The sequence below is a fragment of the Canis lupus genome, chromosome 35 (assembly GCF_003254725.2).
Source record: "Canis lupus dingo isolate Sandy chromosome 35, ASM325472v2, whole genome shotgun sequence".
NCBI classification, from domain to species: Eukaryota; Metazoa; Chordata; class Mammalia; order Carnivora; family Canidae; genus Canis; species Canis lupus.
Window position 1 is genome coordinate 26,064,721 of NC_064277.1, and position 19,669 is coordinate 26,084,389.

The 19,669-nt window shown below is 43.7% G+C and overlaps 1 long non-coding RNA gene and 1 other non-coding gene across 2 annotated transcripts; one reads left to right on the forward strand and one right to left on the reverse strand.

The window, feature by feature from the left end:
• Positions 1–10,419: 10,419 nt before the first annotated feature.
• On the forward strand, positions 10,420–19,102 carry LOC118353433 (uncharacterized). Its single transcript, XR_007408335.1, has 3 exons — positions 10,420–14,485; positions 16,948–17,054; positions 17,556–19,102. It is a non-coding gene; the product is annotated as an uncharacterized LOC118353433 (long non-coding RNA).
• Positions 13,208–13,311, reverse strand: TRNAL-CAA (transfer RNA leucine (anticodon CAA)). The gene is made up of 2 exons: positions 13,274–13,311; positions 13,208–13,253 (listed from the first exon to the last, which is right to left on the reverse strand). It is a non-coding gene; the product is annotated as a tRNA-Leu (tRNA).
• Positions 19,103–19,669: the final 567 nt, after the last annotated feature.

Below are 19,669 nucleotides of genomic sequence, written 5' to 3' on the forward strand. Positions count from 1 at the left end.
ATGCTATTCTGCATTATTTTGCTAAAGACAAAGAAGTCAGGTGCTGACTTTCTATTAACTTCGGAACACTTTTAGCTAGTACACAACCCTGTGGCCTTGCCTATGCCCATTGGATTCACTTACAAGCAAGTTGCTCTGTGTAAAGATCGAAGGAAAGATGGAAAACCGATCTGGAAACTGAATGCTAGGGACAGGGAGGTGATGACCCTCAGAGAGAACTACTACTATTTATTTCACAATCCATGGGTTGTCCTAAAGGGCTGTCTACCTAAATTCTTATTCTGCTAAGAGGTCTGTTCTTATAAAGGATGAAGAAGAGGGGCACCTGGCTGGTCAGTTGGAAGAGTATGTTACTTTTGATCTTGGGGCTGTGGGTTCAAACTCCATGTTGGGTATAGAAATTATTTTTAAAAAGAAAAAAAACTTAAATAAGAGGATGAGGAAGTGAGATGGAGAGAATATTGAAAGGCTCTGCCATCAGGGACCACTGATTCTCAACCACAAACACCAAAAACAGATGTGATAATGTCTTCACACAGCTGTAAGGAAAGGAGCAAAAGGTAGACCATGCAATGAGTTTCCACAAAATTACACTTACTTAGTTTAAGGATTTTTATTCTTTGAGCATGTGCTTTTCAGTGCTGATATTTAAAATGCTTTTCCTTTTGTTTTGACACTTTAGAAATTAATGATTAATAATAACAAAAGTGGTAGTTTCAGACCAATAGCTTTATATTTATCCAAAATTATCAAATCCTATTCAAAATAACTGGTCGCAAAATAGTCTCATATCAGATTACACAGAGCAAAAGGTATTCATAACAAAGGTCATTTGGAATAAAAAGTAAGGCCCCAGCTTTCTGCCTTTTTGGAGCTTCTCACCATGTAAGATGACTTCAAATACTGTCCAATATTTGGCTTTTCAATATCCACACACAGTATTTTATTATTTTATTTTTAAGATTGATTTATTTATTCATGAGAGACACAGAGAGAGAGAGGCAGAGACACAGGCAGAGGGAGAAGCAGGCCTGATGCAAGACTCAATCCCAGGATTCTGGGATCACAACCTGAGCCAAAGGCAGACACTCAACCACTGAGCAACCCAGGTGCCCCACACACAGTATTTTAAATAAAATATTATATGTAACTGCATTTCACTACTTACACAGCATTAGTCTGGAACTAGACTGAGCTTTCCTGTGGGCAGGTAAGTTTTATTTGTAGTAAGTTTGTACTCAATGAAATTGTAATTAAGCTGGGAAGGGCCGGATTTCAAATAAACATGTTAGAATAAGTTTCTAGTGATTTAGACTAAGTGTCCAAGAGGACAACATCCTCACAACGTGCTGGCTTTGTGCAGACAAGTAGAGAGCAACAAGGTACAGGAGCTGAGAAGGATCAAACTGAAAATCAGGGACACCTGGATGGCTCAACGGTTGGGCTGAGAGTCTGCTTTTGGCTCAGGTCGTGATCCCGGGGTCCTGGGATCTGGTCTCGCATTGGGCTCCACACAGGGAGCCTGCTTCTCCCTCTGCCTGTGTCTCTGCCTCTCTGTGTCTCTCATGAGTAAATAAATAAAATCTTAAAAAAAAAAAAAAAAAAACACTGAAAATCAGAGCTAAATAGAGCTGTTGTGAGTTCGTTGAAATCCAGAAAGCACCAAAATGCAAGGGGTAGTAAAGGAGACAGACATAATAGTTCTACATTTCAGATGGATAAAACATGTAATATCCCATCATGCTGGATAAAAGATACATGAGGCATAGTAAACATTTTAAGAGTGTATTTGAGCAAAAAGTGATGAGAATCAGGCAGCACCAAACCTGAAGTGGTAGGAATGCTCTACCACCAGCTCAGGGAGAGACTTCTAAGAAAGTAGAAGCAGGGGTGCCTGGGGGGCTCAGCTGTTCCAGCATCAGACTCTTGTCTGGATCTCAGGGTCCTGGGTTTGACCCCACAATGGGCCAATGGGCTCCAGGCTGGGTGTGGAGCCTATGTAAAAAAGAAAAAAAAAAAAAAAAAAAAGAGCAGAAGGAAAATGTTGATTGCCTATAGCTTAAAAGCCTCCTTGGCTGCTTGGAATAATTGAACATGATTTCATAACCTTGAAGCATTGATAGGCTTAGGCTTTGGCCTATTTACGTAAGCCACCACAGCCTCAGACACCTCAGTGTGATGGTCTCCTTTCTTAATTCATTTATCACACTACATGGCATTAAGATAAAAGAAATGCATCAGTTTTTTCCTTTTTTTCTTTTTTTTAAATGCATCAGTTTTGATAAAGAAGTGAGCATAGTTCAGTTCAGTCTTGCAACTTGAGCTTAATCTAATGAACAAATCTTTGTTGAACTCAATGGGTTGGAAATATTCCCTATTCTTTACTTCAGGGTTTTCCAAAAGGAGTATTACTAGCAGTTTGGATGGAAAAACTCTTTCTTTATACTCCACTGGAATATCCTCTCCTCTATACAATTATCTGTACAATATATGATAATATGTACTATGTAACATAATGTCTAGAATTTCTGGACTCTACCCACAACATATAAGTGGCACGCCCCAGTCATAGTGACAACCAAAAAATGTCCCCAAATATATTTTTAAATGTAGATCAGAAGGTAGCAATGCTCTGGCTTAGAAACTGCTGAATATTAGCGCACTCAGTTACTTTACTGCTAGAATAAACAAAGGATTTTGTTTCATATGATTTGCTCTATGGTTTCCTTTTAATTAGAAGTTGATTCCTTTTTAGAAGGGCATTCATGTTCCTTAGCTTCTTTTAAAAGAAAAAGCATATATTAGTTTGTTTCCACAGTAGTGAGTGAAGAAAAGCCATTTCACAAGTAAGTTGAGAGTACATAAACTATATCTCCTGGAGAGATATAGTTGAAAAATGTAACACCATCATCGTTTTAGATAGAAGGGAATAACTAATTATATTAACAAGTATATGGTACTTAATAAATCTATTACCTTTTTTTTTCTTTTAAAGAGCATAACTTGGGTATCCCTGGGTGGCTCAGCAGTTGAGTGCCTGCCTTCGGCCTAGGGCGTGATCCTAGAGTCCCAGAATCGAGTCCCACGTCAGGCTCCCTGCATGGGGCCTGCTTCTCCCTTTGCCTGTGTCTCTCCCCCCCCGCCCCCCACGACCTCTCATGAATAAATAAGTAAATCTTTAAAAAAAAAAAAAAAAGAGCATAACTTAAATATAGTCTCACTTGGTCAAGGTGATGGTCCTCCCAGCCCATACTGCATGATCCTGAAATTGTGGAACACAATGATGCTCTTCTAGACTCAACTCATGAGTTACATATATACTCACACGAATACGATGTGGGGAAAGCTTTCCATATCAAGCAAGCCTTTCTAGACATTTAAGGACACAAATCAGAGAGAGAAAAAGATGTAGCTGTGATGAGTGTAGAACGTTAGGATTCCCCTGTGACTGACCTTTAGAGGTACTGACGGGAAGTACCAGGAATGTAATTATGAGTACCAGGAAGTACCAGGAATGTAATTATGAAATATCAGGAATGTAAAAATTTCCATAGCAGCTCCTTAACTTGATCCACTGGCTGCTTTTCTCAACACCTCCAAGCAGTTATCTGAATCCCGACGCTATCTGCCTGGTGATGTAAGCAAAATGTTAGAAATCATTAAGAACTGTTACTTGTTTCTAGAAACTCCCTTGGTTTTTAGGATGCCATGCTCATTAAATGATTTGTCACACACTGAATAGTAGCTTGGGTCAAGCTCTGTCTATAGTTCCTTGCCATTTACCTGGCATCTATCTACAGATGAGGAAGATGCTCCTTAGGGCACAACCTGGAGGTGAGACACACAGATAAGTGTACAGCTACAACACAGTGTGGCAAATGCTCCAACCAAAGGGAAGTGTCAGAGCTACTGGGGCATTGAACTCTGAAGACAGTCAAACACAGAGGACAGGCTGATGGGCCATCTTAAAACATGAGTACAGATGGTTAGACCAACTGTTAGACAAGGGAGGGAGGGAGACAAGAGGTTTTCAGCTGGAACGTACGAAGTTACAGAGGCATTCTTTAGATGGTACTGTTGGCCAATGGAAGCACAGATTGAGTAGGAAGGGGAAGGATGTGGGGCTGGAGAAGCAGGCTGGATATGAAGAGTCTTGTTGCCAGGCTCATGAGCTGGCCCATCACCAGGTCTACGCAGGCACATGAGAGTAGCTTTGGGCTTTATGGCAGTCACTGTGGTGATGGCATGGATGATAGACCCCACACCTGGAGGCAAGGAGACTGGTTTTGAGACCACACGAACAGTTGAGGAGAGCTCAAAGGAGGCAGGAGAACTTGCTGACCAAATGAAAAAAAGCAGCTCCCCTGAAGTGACTTTCATGCTTCTAACCAGAGGACTGCCTCCCCTTTCATCTCTTGTAAGTTGTCATCCCTTGACTTTTTCTGTGTTCTGACAGAGCTTACTCTGCCAACTACACTCTTCTTTCTGATAACTTGGCTGGCTCACAAATCTTACGGCTTCACCTGTCTTTGCTTATATATCCACAAATATACATCTCTAGTCACCATGCTATTAAGCTCAAGTTTTGTATTTTGGCAAGGAAGGTCTAAAGCCTAATTTCACTTGCATGTTCCATCTCCTTCACACTGTTCAAAATCCAATGATCGGGACACCTGGATGGCTCAGTGGTTGAACGTCTGCCTTTGGCTCAGGGCGTGATCCTGGGGTCCCAGGATCGAGTCCCACATCGGGCTCCCTGCATGAAGCCTGCTTCTCCCTCTGCCTGTGACTCTGCCTCTCTCTCTCTCTCTCTCTCTCTCCCTCTGTCTCTTATGAATAAATAAAATCTTTAAAAAAATGGATCACAGACTTAAATGTAAAACACAAAACTGTAAAACTTCTAGAAGATACCAGAGGGGACAATGTAAGTGAGCTCGGCTTTGGTTATAACTTTTTAGATACAACATCAAAAGGGACACCTGCGTGGCTCAGTGGTTGAGCATCTGCCTTTGGGTCAGGGTGTGATCCCGGAGTCCCAGGACCAAAGTCTCACATCGAGTTCCCCTTGGGGAGCCTGCTTCTTCCTCTGCCTATGTCTCTGACTCTCTCTGTGTGTCTCTCATGAATAAATAAATAAAATCTTTAAGAAAAAGATACAACTCCAAGAGCATAAAGAAATTGGTTAAGTTGGCTTCATTAAAATTAATAACTTTTGCTCTGCAGGAGCCGCTACTAAGAGAATGAAAGGACAAACTGTAGCCTGGGTGAAAATCTTTTTACAAAAGAAGTATCTGATAAAGGACTTGTGTCTAAAATATACCACATTTTCTAGTAATGCTGATCGGGTATTTGGGACTTGCATTTCTGTATAACATCATGATCAATGCCAGAGTCAAAATTCACACAATCACTTAGTTTGCTGATAGTACTTAAAAATGTTAGAACATGTAATGGGAAAAGGATACTTTTTGTAACAGTAAAGTAGAAAAACAAAAACAAAAAATGTGGTGGGTCTCTATAGGGATTTTTAAAAAACTGCTGCCTTATAAAAAAAGACGAATTTAGTAAATAGAAATATATGCCTTGCTCTTAATCTAGGAATTTAACATAATTCAAATATAAACACAAAAAAATTAGTGGAAGGAGTGTAGGAGGAAGATAATATAATGATACTAATGTTCACCTGGAAAAATAAGCATATAATAATCAGAAAAAGACTGTTAGAGAGCAGTGATGAGGACTAGCTTTACTAGATATTAAAAATATATTTTATAAAATGAGATAAAAACAGATTAAATGAGATAAAAATGAGAGGGAGGCAAACTTTATGAGACTCTTCACGATGGAGAACTGGGGGTGGGGGATGGGCATCAAAGAAGCACCTGCTGTGATGCACTGGGTGTTACAGGTAAGTGATGAATCACTAAATTCTACTTCTGAAACCAATTCTACACTATAGGTTAAGTAACTTGAATTTAAACAAAAAAATAAACATTCAAAGAATTTTTTAAGATGTATTTTAAAGCTACAATGATTGGGGCACCTGGGTGGCTCACTTGGTGAAGCATCAGCCTTTGCCTCAGGTCATGATCCCAGGGTCCTGGGATGGAGCTGTGTGTTGGACTCCTTGCTCAGGGATGGAGAACCATCTCCATCTCTCTCTACCCCTCCCCTGCTTGTTCTCTCTCTCTCAAATAAATATATAAAATATTTAAATAAAGCTACAATGATTAAAACACATTAGCACTGGAGAAGAAATGGACCAACAGCAGTGAGTGGTCCACCTGTGCCCTCTCCAGTATTCTTGCCCGCCGCTCCCAACCTAGTATCACCTGGAACTGTTACGTGACTGTGCTCTGCCATTCCACTTCATCCAGGGTCTATTTGCGATGGCTCCAGTTTGGTCTACCCTGACTTGTACCCCCGCCCCGCCTCCTGTGAGGGTCCTTGAGATCACTACCATCTCACGGATCTAACTCCTAACTCCATCAGTCCAGGACTGTACAGGTTCTCCTGTAATTAGGAAAGCATATGCTTCCTTGAAATATGTATTTACAAGTAAGATAAAATCATTCAGCCTGGCAGCCTGGGTGGCTCAGCGGTTTAGCACTGCCTTTGGCCCAGGGCGTGATCCTGGAGTCCTGGGATCGAGTCCCACGTCAGGCTCCCTGCATGGGGCCTGTGTCTCTGCCTCTCTCTGTGTTTCTCATGCATAAATAAATAAAATCTTAAAAAATTTGGAGATTTAATTGCTCCAAATCTGAGCGTCTGTCCCTATACACCTTCTAGGAGTTGCCGAGATCCAGAACACCCTATCAGAAGGTTGGCAATGAGCCTAGTGACAGGAAATGGCATGAGAGCAATGGAGAGGTTCATTGTATTCATTTTGGTGGCTAGGTATTTGCTCAAGCAATGTTCCCCTATCTGTCCCTCTTCTTGATGGCTTCAATTAGAGTGAAGAATCCCTGAAGTTCCCAATAGGATAAAAACAAAACCTGAAGCTCATAGCTCTGTGTTTATTTACAGAAAACAGAAACCTGCCCACTCTGCAAGTGCTGGGTAGATGCCTCCCCGTGGAGCAGAGATCTAAACCCTCTCCCCGAGGACAGCTCACATTCTCTCCCACCTGCTTTCTGGGCTCATCCAGCTCCCTCTCCAGGTCCTCCAGCACAGCCACCACCCCGTTCCTGCTCTCAGCATGCTGCTCCCGCATCCAAGCCTAAAGGTCCTTGGGCAGGAACTGCTCCTTGCCGGGGGGTTTGGGGTACAGCCAGTGTTGGCACAGCTCATGGATCCTGGTGCGACTTAGAGCCTCAAGGGATCCAGCTGTCTGGATAACAAAACTCTCTGAAATAGGCAAAAGATCTCCCTGGTACGCTGGATTCTGGTTTCCAAGTATGTTCATTGTTCTCCACTATTAAGGAACAGAACCCCACAGACTCCTGTGGAGCTGGGAGGGTAAGAGCCTCAGCTTCCTGTGGCTTCACTGCTGGATTGAAACAACCCTAAAGGGTGTATTAAACTCTCTCCGTGGAGAGATCCCCCTTGAGGTTCTTTCCAGTGTGGCAAAGAAGTGGAAAACCTACAAACAGGACCATCTAGATGCCAGATGCATTTTTGACTCAGGAAACAATAAGGAAATACCATTAGGAAAAACAAAAGCTAAAATCATTCCCATGCTTCCAAAAGACAATTTCGTCATCGTCCAGGAGCAAAGAAAACCTGTAAGAGACCAGAGATCACAAACTCCCAATTCCCAGAGAGTGAAAGATCCTTGCGTTTCCTGCTTTCCCGCGAATGAACTGCCCCTTCCCGCTCGGATTCCAGGAGCCTCCCCTTTGCTACCTGACAGGGATGCTGTTAGGGATAGTGTAGGGGTCCGTCTTCCCCGGATCGGGGCTCCTCTTCCACATATTCACACCAAACGCTTCCTGGGTTTCTCAAGTGCTTCTGGCCCCCAGCAGGCCCCGGCATCGCCTACAGCAGAAATCCACGAGGCCCGTAGAGGTTTCCTGGGGCTTCTGCTACAGCCCAGGGAGGGCAGCAGGAAGGACTGTGTGCTCAGGCTGGCTCCCCAGGTGTTCTCAGGAAACTCGGGCGGCAATAGGGTTGTAGTAACAAGCACCTCGGGTGGGGGATGCACGAGCACCTGCGCATTCATAGGTCCTGTTGCTCCCGCGTGGCCTGTCTCACGGAATGCGAATCATTCAAATCACCACCCCGGCTGTGACCTCTAGTGTCACAAGGAGGGAAAGTCCCGGAAAGTCCAGGACCCATCCCGGAGCAGACTGGGTTCAGCTTTTTCTCCTCTTTGTTTCTTTCCTTAAGGAGTCAGCCAAACAACGCTGGATTTGGGTCAGGCCCCAAACAGTGCAGGCCCCGCTCTACCCTCCACCAACGTCCCCCGAGGTCACCACCGAGTCAGGAGGACGACTAAGGACAACCTGTCATTCCAAGTAACCCCGTCTCCGATAAGGAAGAAACGGGAAGGTCTCCAGCTCACGCGTCTTCCCGGGATCCGTCTCCGCGCCCGCACAGCGCGCGGCCCTCCGGGGGGCTCGGCGGCCTGCCTGGAGGAGGTGGCGAGCGCGGGCCCGCTGGGGGAGCGGGGCGGGGGCTGGGGGGCGTCCGGAGCCGAAGGGCGCGCCCCAGGGACCGCAACCAAGCCCCCCACTCCCCTGAGCGGGCTCCCCCCTCCCCCAGCGGAGGCTCTTCTACTCCCGCCCCCCGCAGCCTCCCCCGCATCCCTGCCTCCCACGCAGGCCCCGACGGAAGCCGGAAGTAGGGATCGGCCGCTAAGGACCGTGAAGAGGCGGGTCCTAGAGCGGCCGGCGGGGGCCGGCCAAGGGCTCTCTGGAGCGCCTCTCTAGGATGCGGTGGGCCTCGCGCTCAGTGGTGTGCCGGCCCCCGTCTCTGCGTCCAGGCGCTTGCAGGCCGCGCAGCTCTGAACCCTGGGCTGTCGCTCCGGAGTCAGATTTGCTTCTCCCACCGACACTACCCCTGCCTGGCACCTGCAGACTCCTTTCTTTGTGCTGGGAAGATGTATGCACTTGGCACACATCATCTCATTTGCTCCTGGAAGAGGCACGAGGTTAAATGATCTGATAGTCAAAGAACTTCAAACTGGGAGCTATTTTAGACTTTTGCCACAAATCTTCAGAACTTCCCTTCATCTGCAGTGCTTTCCCCCCTACCCCTGTGATAGGAGAATTCTGCAGCTTGACACCTCTCTAGACTCATTTGGGCTCTGAAACCTGAACAAATAAACGTTCATTGCTTCCCCTAAGCAGATGAAGCAATGGATGAGACTCCCAGCTGTGTTTGTAGAATTTTGAAGCTTGTAAGAGAGGAAAAAAGAATCTTCCCTCTACCCGTCTAAGTTCTTGGCTGGAGTCCTGGTAACAAAAGGCAGATTAACAAGAGGAAAACAAACACAAATTTATTAACGTGTGTATCATGGACACATGGGAGAGACCCAGGGAAGAATGAGTGACTCTCAGGTAGCTTGGGATTCAGGCTTGAATACCATCTTCAGCTAAAGACAAAGAGGGTGTAGGGGAGGTCAGTTACAGGAGCTGACCAGGAAAAGTATAAATAGGAGTAAGGTCTGTTAGTACCTTCTTGTTTCTTCTGATCCAGGGTCATCCTTCTCTTTCTCATACAGAGGGAGACACCCTTACAAAAGGGTAACTTATACTCTGTTTTCAGAGATTCTCCTGTGTCTGCTATTTCTCAAAATAATCCTTATGCTAAAAAAACATATTTTGCTGCCCTTAAAACTCATGTCTTATTCTGATCCCTTTCCTTATTATAAGCTCTTGATTGGTGACCAGACTTTGAAAGGAAGGAATAACAAGCTTATATCCTTTCCCTTCAAAACATTTAAGGACATCTTCCAATATCCTTGAGTGGTCAGGTCAGACTCCCCTCTCCAACAGGTTTCTTCAGGTCAGGAGCTACATATTTACTTCTCATTTCACTCTGATTCTTTCAAACGATATAAGTTATAGACATGGATGACCTCACCCCGCCCCAGCATGGAGACCAAGCTCCTCAATATTACAAAGTCAAGATTACGAAATCAAGCCTCCTAGAGGCACCTAACGGGCTCAGTCAGTAGAGCATGGGACTCTTGATCTTGGGCTTGTCAGTTTGAGCCCCACGTTGGGTATAGAGATTACTTAAAAGTAAAATCTTCAAAAAAAAGAAAGGATATTGATTGGCTAGACATCATTGCAAATTGGAGGGTTCTTGCAATGTGGTGAGATAAAGGCTTATCTTCCACTTTTTAATGAATTCAACTCTAAAGCCCAATTCCATGTGAGTGTGCTAGTGAAATAAGAAAGGATGTTTCAGTTTTGAAGGTTGTGATCGCATCCATTTCCACTATGAGTTTTGTCAGGAAAAATTTTCAAATTTTCAAAAATTGTCAAGGTTTCCATGGTAGCTTGAGTAGGACAACCGTCTGAGTCATGGCTGCTGTAGCAGAATGCCACAAAATGTGTGGCTTAACTAACAGAAGTTTATATCTTAGAGTTCCAGAAGGCATAAAGTCCCAGATCAGGGACCACCGACCGGGTTGGGTTCTAATGAGGCCCTTTCCTGTGTTTGGAAGGCTGTCTTCTTGCTGTGTTCTCAAATGGCTGAAGAGCACAGTGAGGAAGCAGGCTCCCTCAGGATTCTTTACAATGACCCTAATCCCATTTAGGAGCATTCTACCCTCCTGACATATTAATCCTAATTACTTTCCACAGATCCCATCTCCTAATACCATGACATTGGGTTTCAACATGAATTTTGGAGGGACACATTCAGTCCATAACAGTGATTTTCATTGATTTTTTAGCTATCTCACAACTCTTTGAGTCGTAGGAAACTGGTAACAGTGAAAATGATTTTCACCACAGAAATGCAAATGAATTGTGTCCAGTGGAATGCAAATGATCATTGCCCTGGAAATGGACAGTTTAAAAAAATCAACTTGCAAAGTTACTTCAGCATTCCAGATTGTCTATAAATGGGTAGTACTTTGAATTTTCTTTTGAGCCAATTGTAACATCTTACTAGTTGTTAAGTTATTCTCAACACATACTCATTTTCATTTGTATGAAAGTCATAAATTTACCTTTTTATTTTAACATGGTCTTTAACAATTTGGCAACAAGGAGTTTACACCAATGACAGAAGCAAAATACCAGCTTGTTGCTGGCAAACATAGACTGAAGAACATGGTTTGGATCTAAAACTAAAATGGGCTCTCTCTACTCCTTCCCATGTTTATACCTGGAACCCAGTAGACTCATTTGCCTAGCAGTTGTGTGAAGGCACAAGTACTCTGTAAAACCACCAATGCAAAGAGCTGAAGAGACCATAGAAGCACAGCTGAATATTAGTGCCACCCAAAATGTGGATCAGAGAAGGAAAAACTATTACTCTTAGATTTTTCTTCCTAAGGGGAGGACAAAGAAGAGAGTGAAGCAAGTTAAGTATCTTCCCAATAATTCTAAAAGGCATTTAATCGAAGTGAGTGAAACAGGAAGGGGAAAGTTCCACTTAAGTAGTTTTGTAAAAATTCTGTAATCATGTTTTTTGGTATTAATTTTAAAAGTAAAATTAGGGCAGCCCTGGTGGCTCAGCGGTTTAGTGCTGCTATCAGCCCAGGGCCTGATACTGGAGATTCAGGATCAAGTCCTGTGTCAGGCTCCCTGCATGGAGCCTCCTTCTGCTTCTGCCTCCCTCTCTCTGTGTGTCTCTTACTAATAAGTAAATAAATCTTTAAGTAAAATTAACCTTTTAAAATCCAATATGTCAGATATATGAAAAGTCATTTATGACAACAGCCTTATTTTTTCTTCTAGAATTTTCCAGGTGAACCAGCTACTCTTACCTCTCTCTTGTATTATCTTCCTGTCTTTTTCTAACTCACCCAGTTCTCCAAAAGAAGCTACACATTCTTCCAGTCTCCAGAAATCCTGTTTCTGCTCCTCTGAAAATGATCTTATGAGGGCAGTAGTTATACATACATAAGATGTATTATGTGCTATATATATGTATATTTAGTAACAGTAGTAGAAATCTTGCCAGAATGAGTTTCTTTTCCCCTCACCAAGTTTCTATATTTCATTTCGCATTTCACTTAACCACAGCTGATTTATGTGCTGCAGGGATTGAGTCTGTTTGGTGGTACATGAAAGCATCTGAATTCAGATGGGATGGTTGGGTCTTGTCCACGATGCATGTCTGCTGATACCTGCACAGCTTCTCACATGTTGAGATTGGTATAAATTAACGGTGAGATGAGCAGAGTCATGAGTGGCCATGATGACAGAAAAGCATATAGCCATTGGAACCGGAATCTCCTAGAGCCGGCATTAAACATTTAATCTCAAGATTCTTCTCCTGAGAAGTAAGGAAATGTTGGAATGTGTTCCTGCGGCAGAACCAAAGTTCACTGCATTGTAATATAAGCACAAGGGCAGAAACTTATTTTATTTTAAATTCACATTTTTATCCTATCCTATTTTATATTATTATCGCCGCCGCCCAGGGCTGCCTCCCAGGCAGGTGGAAAGCACTCAGGAAGCATGTGTTGGGCGAGCGGTGACTGCACTTTCAATACGTCGGGAAAGCGGGTGCATAGAGTGGGAGCCGTCGCCCTGCGGGAGGATTCGCGATTCCTCCAAGGAAGGTGTTCAGGGGGCGAGAACCCGAGTGAGACACGTCAAAGAACAGAGTGTCTCGAGAAAGCCGTGTCCAGGGCACACATGCAAACGCAGACACAGGGAAAGCACACGAACACCAGAGAACCGGAAGGAGGAAGGTGCACACTTCTGGCCCTACCCCAGAAAACGGACGACGCGACGCCCGGCGTGGGCCGAGAAGACAAAACCAAAGCGCCGGACGCGGACGCCGACGCGGACGCCGACGCCACGGAGAGCGCGTGCGGGACGAGCCGCAAACCTCGCGCGCTTCTCAGCTCTCTCGCGATATCGCCACGGATGCCCTCCTCTCGGGGCTTTCCCTGTGAAGTCTTGCACCAGAGATCTCGGCTTTCGAGACGTATCGCGATATTCTCGCTCTTCACGTTTTCGGTGTTTTTAACAGTCCCTGTAAGAAATCTTTACGTTCGTTAATACTAGACGTTGGTCAGACTTCTCAGCAGGTTGATCTCCATGTGTAGGAAATTGGAGAAAAAAAAAAAAGTATGTGTCAGAAGTGGGATTCGAACCCACGCCTCCATTCGGAGACCAGAATCCCCAGCGGGGAAGCGGAGCTTGAGTCTGGCGCCTTAGACCACTCGGCCATCCTGACACCCTGCGGAAGAGCGGAGATTTTCTGCTAAAGTCGATGTGGCGCGGTGGCGCTCCTGTGACGTAAGCCGCTCGCGGGAGGCGGCGCTCGGGACCCGACCCGGCCGGCCGGGGGAGGAGGAGGGAGGTCGGCCTGCGCGCTGGGGGAGACCCGCCTCTCGGCCTCGCCTAGGTCCCGGCGCCGAGGGAAACGAGAACAAACGTAGCTCGGCCCCGGCCCCTTGGTGCGGCCGCGGCCTCCCGGGAGTGCGTCCGAGAGCGCCTGCGCCAGGTGCGCCTGTGCGGGGGCTGGGTCCGCAGCTGGGTCCGCAGCTGGGGTCGCGGCAGGTGCAGGCCCGGGGCAGAGGCTGCGGGAGGGTCCGGGTCCTCTCTCGGCCCCGAGTCCTGATCCCTGGAGGGCAGCTGGCCGGCCGGAGACGCAGGGACCGGGCGCCTCCCCTCCGGCCCAGGCTTCCCCCACTTCCTCGGCTCGCGGGGCGTCTGGGCCTGACAATAAATTCCCTCCCCGCTCAGGGTGGGGCCGAGCTCAGAGGGGACACGGATCTGATGAGGAAACCGAGGAAACTGGGTACGTTCCGTCCCGACGGGTTATTTTCTGCTTTCACACGAAAACGTTTTTCTCTCTGCAAGGCAGAGGTTAGGTCTGTCCTAAATGAAAAGAGAAGGAATTGGAGTTTGCTAGGCCCTGTCTTAGATGCCCAGACTCCCAGGTTCCAACACACCTACTTTTGATAATAGAAAATGGCTTTGAAAAAAAAAAAAAGAAGAAAAAAAAGAAAAAAAAAAAAAAGGAAAATTGACTGTGTGGTCTTCCACGAGCCTGCTGCGCAGGGGAGACGTTCACAGACAGAGACACCTGTGAAGCATCGACCTGCAGCTGCAACCTCTGGATTCTGTGTATCCCTCTCACGTTATATGGTGGTTACAATGTTTCTGCAGAAATTCAAGGATTGAAAGACGCACTTACGTGAAATACTTCATGCTTTTCAGCCTGCTTTATGGCTGACTTTGTTATTTGATGTGATAATTTGGGCAAATAACTTACATTTTAGCAATCTGTGTCCATAGCTAAAGGCCCAGTTAAGTATTTTATCATTTCAGGCTACTTACGGTCTGCTCGGGATGTTGTTTGAAAGAAAGAAAAATACACCTTCATCTTCTTAATAAACCTGCGGGTGATGTGATGAGGGGTGGGCACACCTAGTTCTTATACACTCACACCAAAGACACACTTGTGGCGAAAGTGAGTTGATGATGTGCAAAAGGTAGTTGTCACCACCTCATTTCTTTACGGTTAATAATGAAACAAATGTGTATACTTTGTGTAAATAGATGAGTTCAAAGGATGGCTGATAGTCTTGTAATCTTAATTTATTTTATTTTTTTTCTTAATTTATTTTAGATATTAATTTTTTCTCCTCTTAGGAAGTACATTTAGTATAGTGTAGAAAATAATGACATTTTCATATAAGGTTATATAACTTTTCATACATAAACATGAAATTTGTTGTAGAAAATTCTTTAAACCAAACATTTTAATCTAGGACTTCAACTTAATCTGTTCCTTGAACCTATTTTTATGTGGCCCTTAAAAACATACCCAAAAATCCTCATTGCTAATATAGCAATATAAATACTGTGGTCAGTGACAGTCTCTTTGGAGGTATACATAAAATTGCAAACTTGTATTCATATTCTTTTCTGCAATATGATGTGCTAAAATCAAAATGCTTTTGCACCATTTTTGAAAACAATTTTTTTCTTTTGACATTCATACCAGATTTACTGTAAATACTGCTTTAGGGGCTAAACATTTTTTTAGTGAAGATACAACCGGAACACTATGTGTTTCATAGTATTTCAACAATATGAAACATTTCATCCATAATTTCAACACTATGAAATTATGGATAAAAATTTCAAAATAGGTGGCATAGGTAAATATTTTTAGGCCTCATTCAAAATTCACTTAACAAACCATGCCATTTTTTTCTGGGAAGTAAAAAAATGGTGTTTCATTGTTAGGTTATATTTTTCTGTAAGAAAGTGGAAATTTTTTGATCTATGTTGTATTCCTCATTCATACTATAACTTTAAGGTTGTCTTATGTGTATTTTAGTAAATAGATGATTTTGAGATTCGAGGCTCCTAAAAGTTTGATTTGCTCATTTTCCCCTAAAATATTTCCAAAAAAAAAAAAAAGAAAAGAAAAAGAAAGCCATAAAATAATGCCTTGCCACTTCTCACCCTAATTTTCCTCCTTCAAAGGTGTGAGATTTGCTGTACTTTCATAAGCTGTAGTTCTGTGGGAAGGAAGTTGTCCCAGAAATGATTCTAGATGTGGCAATTTCAAGTTCCTAAAAATTTGTAATTATTACTGTTTTTCTGATTGCAAGTTACTGCAGACACCTCACATCAAACCGGTACTGTTGAACATTGGATTATTTCTAATTTCTTACTCTTGTCAGCAATGCTGTAAAGAACATTCTTCTGTAGATATTTTCTTTTTTTTTTAAGATTTTATTTATTTATTCATAGAGATGCAGAGAGAGAGAGAGGCGCAGAGACACAGGCAGAGGGAGAAGCAGGCCCCACGCAGAGAGCCAGACATGGGACTCGATCCAACATCTCCAGGATCACGCCCCTGGCTACAGGCGGCTAAACCACTGCGCCACCAGGGCTGCCCTCTTCCTTAGATATTTTCAATATCCATAATTATTTCCTTACCTTTCTGGAAGTGGAATCCCTAGTTTTGGTACTGTGATTCAACAACAAAGCATTTTAATGGGTGAGAGGTGGCAAGGCATTATTTTATGGCTTTATTAATGAGTTTCAACATTGTGTTTGAAGGATTTTCATATTCTGTAAATTTGCAAATCGCCTACCAAATTTTTATTCATGTGTTCATCTTTCCTTATTGATTTGCAAAACTCATTATATGAAAGATAAACCCTTGTGATAGTTTCTATTTACCAAGAACCCAGGCAGAAATTCTTTTATTGTAATTTCTCTTTTAATCTCATTAAGCCCCTTAAAACTCAATTTTCATCTCATAGAAACTATGAGCTATAAAATTAACAAGGTTCCCTTATCAATCTTTAAAAACAAACATGTGGGTAGCATTTAGTATACTTTTGTCTCTTTCTTTTATGGCATATTGAACTCCTGCTACCTTGACTTTATGTTTTAAATGTCTTGAAGTCCTTTCTGGAATAAAGTGAGGTATAATTATATGAATATTTTTACTATTTACTAACATTTACTGTGCAATAGGACTCCCCCATCTTACATTTTTATGAAACATCTTCCACAAGAGGGATTTTGAAAGACCTGAAAATATTAAAGGGTAGAGAGGACTCAAATGAAAACAAGCTGACAGGAGTGGTCCATACCAGTTTAAAAGAAAGAATTTAACTCCACTCCCAACCTTGAAATGAGTATTTTATGCAAAGCTCATAAACACATCTGATTCTCTAATTATCATGTCCAGGATTTACTTTGGAGTAACAGCAATAGTGGAAATTCAGATGAGGCTATATTGGAAATGAAGTTGGCAATAAATTGATTGTTGAAGCCAGGAGATGCTATAGGGAGTTCACTCAATATTTCCCTCATTTTTTTGTGTGTGTACTTCAAGGTCTCCATTGTGAAGAATTCAGTGCAGCTGGAAAAATCCTCCATAATCTCATCAAAAGCATCTGTTAATTCTTTGGCATATTTCTTTCCAGTTAAAAAAAAAAAAGTGTAAGTTGAGAAATGTGAAATCTCTACATACACTAAAATAAGTTATCACCTCTATTTCTATTCTATTCTTGTGTATCACAAACCCCAAACTGGACGTGGCAATTGTATGCAACACTATAATCCAGACAAATCTTCTGAATGAGGAATCAGGGGATAGAGAGGAATGTACCTCAAAGTTACCTTCAAATGCCCTGGTTACACTTCAAACTCCAAATGTAAAATTAAGCCCACAAATAAGCCACATCTGAGATATTTATGCTTTCTTTCCAGTTGGGACAAGGAAATGTAACTGAGCCACTGCGGTCATATCCAAGTACTGTCCAGAGTTTGAAATCCAGACCACTTTGCTAACACCCTAGCAAAACTAGTTCCCAAGTAATTACACTGGTTTGGCAGAGCTTTCCCATTCCTGAGACCTCAACGCAGGCGGAATTCCTGCATTCGAGGAGGTGCCCGGGTGTTGTGATTTAATTACACAATCAAGTAAAACTTTTCTTGCAGGCCTGAACCCATGAATGCTGGTGTGTCAGCCTAAGAAGTGATGCCCCAGGATCCAGCCTCCTCAGACCAAGGCTGTTCACAGGGAGGTCTGCAGCGCACATTTCCCTTGCCCACACATCAGCTTTGGTTGCTGTCTGCTCCTTTCTCATGTTATTTTTTCCTCTTAACTGACTTTACTAACTTTTCCAAGAACGGAAGCCATGCTCCCTTGTATCCTCCTGGGGAGTCAAGTTCAGCTGGGGGACCCAACACTGGGTAATTGTGTCATTTGAATCAAAGAATCATTGTCCTTCATTAGTGAAGAGGCAACATACCCACCATTAGTACACTAAGAATGAAACTTTTCAGTGCTGGGAAGAGATGCAATTCCTGTTCACAGTCTTTGGCTGGGATCGCAGATAACTAAGGGCATTGACAAGTGGCTTATTTCCTGTAATGACAGCGATTGGCTTTCAGTGTCATGGCACTTGTTACTTGTTAGTCACTTCTCCCAAGTATTTCTCATCTTCCCAATTGTGCACATCCTAGGAGCAGGGCCATGTTCAGTTTCCTTTTATTCTCTGTCTGGTTGGGGAAGATGCTCCTATCTTCCCGCCAGGCCACTATCAGCAGCTGAAAACACACAGTAATATCCTAGGGCAGTAAAGTCTGAAGAATGAGTTGTTGAAGTCTTAGTGTGTAATTAACAGCTTCAGATGTTCTGAGGAAAGAACCAGACAGGAGCCAGAAGGATGGTACCAGGCCCCATGTTTGCCTTAAGCGGCCCAAATCCTCATTCTACGAATTCAGATGTTGCTTATCTTTCTGCAGGAGTAAATTTAGAATCATTTACAACTTCATTTGGGATGAGGATCCCAAATGGTAGGGTTATCTCTTTTAGTTAAAAATTTAAATAATTAGGGATCCCTGGGTGGTGCAGCGGTTTAGCGCCTGCCTTTGGCCCAGGGCGCGATCCTGGAGACCTGGGATCAAATCCCACGTCGGGCTCCCAGTGCATGGAGCCTGTTTCTCCCTCTGCCTGTCTCTGCCCCTCTCTCTCTGTGTGTGTGACTATCATAAATGAATAAAAGTAAAAAAAAATTTAAAAAATTTAAATAATTATAAAATACCTATGAACCCACAAGAACCAGAAGATAACCAATAACATGAACGCTTCCCTGCACCTCTTTGCCATCCTTCTACACACCCCACTGGTCATCACTGTCCTGTTGTTCAGGTTATAAAACGGGTATTGTAAGGTATGTGGTCTTCTGACACTCACCCCGCATGGTTAAGAATGCTTACTCTGGAAACACGTCCACATTTACAATGGAAGTAGTGTTGAGTCCAACAAACTTATCACAGCTCTAGCTGCTGCTAATAAAAATGCATCAAGAAGGGACACCTGGGTAGCTCAGCAGTAGAGCATCTGCCTTCAGCTCAGGGCGTGATGCAGGGTCTGGGATGGAGTCCTGTATCAGGCTTCCTGCGAGGAGCCTCCTTCTCCCTCTGCCTATGTCTGCCTCTCTCTCTCTCATGAATAAATAAAATATTTTTTTAAAAATGCATCAAGATGCTGCTCCTAGAGCACTGGGACTCCTGGGGATACAGCAGGCCCCTGGTGAGCCCCTCCAAGATAGCCTGGAGACAGCTCCAAACTGGCAGCAAAGGCTGGGAGGCCATGCCACGCCACGGGACACATGTTCTTGGACACCTCCAAGATGTCCTCTTTGTGGGCTCCTATTCCTCCCCCTCTGCCCCAGTGGACTGGAATAAGAGTTTTGAATGGGATTCTACAGCCAACTTTCCAGCTGCAGACCCTTACATCTCAAGTAGACACTTCCTGTTGAAAGCAGGTCAGTGGACTGGCACTTTGAGGCTTTCAGTCAATGCTCAGCCTTCTCATGCAGAAAAGCATAATAGATACTGAGGGGAAGGATAAGGTGTATGTGGTCAAGTGTTCCATCTTAGTTTGAATCCTGGTTCTGCTGCTCCCTAGCTGTGCACCTTGAATAAGCCACTTACCTCCTCTGTACCTCCGTTTCTGCAACTGTAAAATAGTGCAATAGTACCCACTTTGTAGGCTTGTGAACATTCACAAACTACTGTGTGCCTTGGTCCACGTCTATATATTT